This window comes from Saccostrea cucullata, unplaced genomic scaffold (genome assembly GCF_032062105.1).
Source record: "Saccostrea cucullata isolate Sc308-1 unplaced genomic scaffold, CSIRO_AGI_Scuc_v1 ctg5724, whole genome shotgun sequence".
NCBI classification, from domain to species: Eukaryota; Metazoa; Mollusca; class Bivalvia; order Ostreida; family Ostreidae; genus Saccostrea; species Saccostrea cuccullata.
In genome coordinates, this window is record NW_026929128.1 from 1 (window position 1) to 5,696 (window position 5,696).

General features: G+C 34.9%; 1 long non-coding RNA gene across 1 annotated transcript; it reads left to right on the forward strand.

Annotated features, from left to right (window-relative positions):
• The first annotated feature begins 1,937 nt into the window (after nt 1-1,937).
• On the forward strand, nt 1,938-2,858 carry LOC134279863 (uncharacterized). The gene is made up of 3 exons (XR_009994777.1): nt 1,938-2,112; nt 2,460-2,566; nt 2,746-2,858. It is a non-coding gene; the product is annotated as an uncharacterized LOC134279863 (long non-coding RNA).
• Nucleotides 2,859-5,696: the final 2,838 nt, after the last annotated feature.

A 5,696-nucleotide genomic window follows, 5' to 3' on the forward strand; every position in this document is an offset into this window, starting at 1 on the left:
CCCCCCCCGCCACAGACATCGATATGATGTTCCTCCATTACTTTACATTAGGGAAATTGTCCCCTTCCCCTGAACCACAATCCACTTATTAACTTATTCAGACAGGTAGGTTCTGTCCAATTTCCCAAGTCTGTATTGGTGACGAATATGTTTTCGTGAGAAATAACCCCCCCCCCTCCCGGTTCTGTGACACGATTTTGATATATTCATTTTGAATTCTTTGCGTTTCTTGTCTATCTTATATATACATATATATATATACTACCACTGTTCAATTGGGCTATTCCTGCATTTGATTGAGGGGTGCGATCTGCCACATGAATTGCACGAGTGGATAAACCTGCAATTTGGGTAAAATTTACATGTCTTGCCTGAATTAAAATCATAACAGTAACGATTTGTTGTTGAATTAACATTTTTCTTAGCTTCTGTAATGTTGAACTGTTCATCATGGGAGTAGAAATTTTGTGGGGGGGACGTGGGCTCTTCTTGGACCTGTGTGGTTTAGTTGTTGGTAACATGGATCAACCAGAGTTCCGAGTTTATAATGCCCCAAGATGATTGTGGGTCAGAAAGTTTGCGCAGCCTAAATTGTTCGTCATAGGTGGACCAACCATTCCCAGATCTATCAGCGGCCATTCTTATATCCCTCATATATTTCAAGAATTCTTGGGCTCGTGTTCTGTATTTTTCTAACATAATACTTGTGAAGATGAGGAAGGCCGATGTCCATTTGTCAATTGACAAAAAGTTGCGGGGTTTATGCTTAACAAGGCACATTGTGCCATTACGTATTTGTATTTGGCCTTGTGTGTCTAAGTGGGCTGAAATTTCCCGCGCCGATTTTAATAAAATTGATAGATCAACAAATTTTCCCTCCCAAATCTTTTGTTTAATTTTAAGGGGCACGTGGGCGCTGATAGGGTCTATACAGCTGGGGGTCTGAGCCGGTTGATAGTCTGAAATGCTAAATGGGGGCCCCTCTAATTCGTCATTGTTTGTATTGTACGATAAAGCATTTACTGTGGGGAGAATCAAGGTATTCGACTCACCCGACGTGTTGCTCAACGTATCCGACTCGATCCGATTTGCATCATGGGTGGAATCCGCCACCGTTGCTGTGGCTGTGTGCGTTGGTGTGGTGTTCTGGGGCAGGCTTCCCCTTGGACGGGCTGTAGTGTTTGAGGGGTCCTCCTCGTGGAAAGAACGATTGGCATGGTTAGGTCGTCTCCCTCGCCCTCTGCCTGGCGACACAAAGTTTCGATTACGCTCCTTCCTGGACCGTGTAGTGATCTTCGCTCGCACTGGAGGCATTGCTGGTCGGTTGGGTTGTGAAGATTGATACGATTACTTCTGATATTTTTTAAAATAATTTGTTATGTTGATCTAGTTTGCCTCGCTTTGTAGCTGAATGGCGGAAGAGGAAGTGATACTAACTTATTAACTCGTACCAAGACGGCTTTTGAATTTTAGCCAATTCGTTCAATTAACAGTTCTAACATATCATAATGTGCTTCCGTCAATTAAATGAGATTAATTTGGTATAAGGGCAAATTAATCTGCCTTAATTTGAAGAATTATTTTGCTATTTGAATCTTTCATTTGACTTTTGAAGATACGACCTTTTTCTGGAAAAAAAGAATATATATATTTTTAAATATAATGAATTTCTCTCTTGGGTTAAGCTGTTTAAAATAAATTCTATGTTTAACGTCATCCGCACGCGTATGTTAAGGAGAAATCCGTCTTTTCAAAATGCGATCAATATCTGAAAATTAGGTTTTATACTATTAACTTCTTAAAACACCTATATTGTCTTATTTATTTATGTGCCAACTTATGTTTCTAAGTGCCAATCTTATGTTACATGTGCTATTTCATGTGCCAAACAAAAACAAACAGACTTTAAAAAAAAAAAACAACAAAAAAAAAAAACAATTGAAACAATTCAGAATTTCGTATATCCGTTCCGGTTTGGTTCTACATTTAGCGACCTAATTCTGCTTCCCGTAGTGACAGAAAAATGGGCTTCAATATTGTCATTATTGAGTAAATGTTGTTGGTGTCTTATTGAAAGAAGACTAATTAATTAAACAGAATGAGATCATAAATGTAAGTAGAAAATAGATGATGTTATGAAAGAAGTTAATGCTAAACTCCAGTTTGTTGATTTTTTTTTTGTCAGTCTTCGAATCACAGACTCTCAGTTTGTGATTATGTTGCCTGAAATTTTCAACGAATTTTGGAGAATATCCAAACTTTACAAAGTGTGTCAAAAACCAAGATTTTATAATATACATTGAGATGCATCATTTAAATTTTAAAATTAACTTCATCTTAAAATATTTCTTTAAAAATTTAAAGGAACAGTAAGATAAATTTCTTCATAAATGTAGTATTCATATACAATTAGCTACAATTTTTGGGAAGGATAATACTAGTCATTTCCATTTGAGCAGAGAGAAGCTTACAGAAGATGGGGCCTTTCGAATGAAGGAGAGTAAGGAAAGTGATTGGGCTATTCCAAGAAGTGAAGAATCAAATTGTCATGTGTTTGGAATTAAGAGTGAGGTATAATTAACAGCTACATGTACATGTATAGGTCCAAATATTAGTAAAGCACTTTCAAAACTAAATGCTTGTAATAAGATATAAGTAAAAATTATACAGAGTAATTAAATTTCAAGATATTTCAATATAAGAATGAACTGTATTAAATATTGTCATCATAAATTTTAATTGTAGATATTGTACAACTATTCCCACAAGAAGAAGCATTTCCCTACAGCCTAGTACAGGGTACCATGTGGCAATATAAATCCAAAGGACAAACAAGGCCAAGTTAAAAGCCACTTTCCTGCAAACATATATTGTTTGCTTACAAAAGGACTCAACCCATTTACATACTAAGGAAAAACTCTGCTTAGAAATTAGACTTAGCTGTCATATCCAATACTGTTATTACTCAATTATAGTGTTTTAATGTACTGAGTAGGTTAATTTGAATAAATTCACAATTGTTTAAAATTTTTGTTTGTTTATTTTTATTCCTCCCTCCCTCGTAGGTTTTGAACTTTAGATGTGACATTAAACATAGAATTAACTTTGAACAGCCTTCAGTAGTGTAACTCATTGAAAAAATGTTTGTGTCCCATGGGTATACTTAATGCTAAAACTGTTTTCGTCCCATGGTTTTCTGCAATGAAAAAACTCATTGTCCCATGACTGTTTGTACCGGTCCCATCATTGTGATAAATTTTGCCTGATCCCTTATGTAAAATATGATTATGCCTGATTCAACAAAGAAGAGTACGGTACGTATAAAGAAGACAGATGGATATTTAAAAGAACAGTAAGATCGAAGAGGTTGTGTGGGTAATCAAATTAGATAAGCCTCGTGTAATTGGTGTCAACGTGCGGGAATCAAAATAAAAGTCACTCGCTAAGCTGACGAATTAACCTAGCTAATATCATCCGTGGTTAGACGTAATTAATTCATATTTTGACGTTTTTGATATACCGACGTTTTTCATACTAATTGTTAGTCAATTATTTACACACTGTACTGACGACGGATTCTTCCGTTATTTCCCGATCATGACAGGAAGCGCACGGTGAGTCTGACCGGTCGGAAGGGATGCTCACTCCTCCAATACACCTGATCCCGCCTCAGATCTTTTACAGGGCTCTGTTTGTTCTGCTCCTATTTTGTATTGTTTATGGACTTTGATATTGTATACTGTTCGTTATCTCCATATCCTTCATTTGCAAAGGCGTGGATATTAGACCTTTACTATGAAGAAATTTGACAAGCAGTTCTAAAATTCTTATGGAATCCTCTAATACCCGCACTAAATTCATAAAAACAGTAGTAGCATTTTAAAATATAACTCGCCAATTGACATCAATAAACCGCATGTTGACATCAATAAACTACATGTTGATATAAATAAAGTACATATTGACAGCTGTATTTCTACAACTGATTTGGTGAACAAAATCCAAAATGAAACCATATTAAGCTTATCTTTTTAAAAAGATTTGTGAGCTAGCGCTGTAGCAAAATAAAATACAAGAGGAGATATCTGAACCATTTCTTTAATTTTCAGAATCGAATAACTATTAATAGGAAGGCACATTGGCACACTGGGGGGGTTAGGTTTGGGGGATGGAGAGTGTCACAGTTCAGAATGGTGAATCAAAAAGTAGGCTACAAGTCGACAATGGATCAACTTCTAACTGCTCTTTGAGCATTCTGTATTTTACTGTAATTTCAATTTTGAAGTGAAACACGGCATCTTCCAGCTAGCAAGCTTAGAAAACATATCCAAGGTTGCCTCGGTTTTCTGAGCTTGCTGGAAAGATCCAACAAGGTAGAAAAGAAAAACAAGGTATTCATTACAATTTAAGAAACAACAGACTTGGTTTGTATTACTCGAGTTACTGTTTCTTTTTGTTCATTTATGTGTAGGTTAGACCAAAAAAAACGAAACTTAAGATCATATGTATTTTCAGATGATAAATACTAAATTGAAATGTCTTTCCCACATACACTGAAAAGACTTTTTCCCCAAGCTTGGTGGAATTATTTCGAAAGGTGGTATAACTGGTGCATAAAAAAAAAAAAAAAAAAAACGGCATCCTTAGATCCAGACATGTCTTAAACTTATAAAAACCCGACACTCTAAATGAAGCATTTAGTCAGTTGCTCATATGTCAAAACTAATTAAGAGTGTTTTGGTAGTATTAATAGCACATGTCATTTCATATTAGTGAAACCCGCCTCATCAGGGGTTTACCTTATGCATAATTTGTTTGTAGCATCGTCCGTTGAACTAAAAAAAATCATTTTCAAATATACATCGGAGAATAAAGATAAGATTAGAACTGCAAGCTAGAGGTAATTCCAGATGAAAAGTTTCTGAACAATGTGCACCAGGAAATGATCACAGTAGTGACCTATATTTTCAGTTGGTGTGCCGCATTGAGAATTGGCCGACCAAGTGGAATTTTTCGGAGGCTGCATCGGCTCTGAGGGCCGAGTATAGATTTAATTTGCGGTCTCTACTGGAAAGGGGTGACGTCCCAAGATGAGTAAAACAGTCTCGAAAAGGACATTACACAAACAAGAAACGAACAAGCAAAACTATATTGACCAAATAGTGCGTTCTTTCAGCTGCCCGCATAGGCAAAGACTGAACCAAACTTGAATAAACTCTACAATGGGATGTTGGAGATATATATATATATATATATATATATATATATATATATATATATATATATATATATATATATATATATATATATATATATATATATATATATATATTCTTACTTTGTGTTTTCTCTAAACTGATTTAAATAAACAAACTTTAAGTATATGTATTTCATCCAAAAAGTTATGGTGATGGTTTGTATTTACTTGAAGGTCTGGCGACACGTTCCTCGAATAATTGGAGTTTTTATTTATTTCTTGGGAACACTAGTAATACAGAAATATCTATGACTATTATCCATATGAATTCTTAACTGTTTTCAAAATGCTTTAAAGTGTACCAAACATTGAAATATATGTACATTTAAAGTGATATACAATGTATTTTATTTATATATAATAACACACATTACATTGGTTTCCACATGCATTTTTTTTTAATTTAACAACAGGTATTTGCTAAGTTATTGTTATTGAT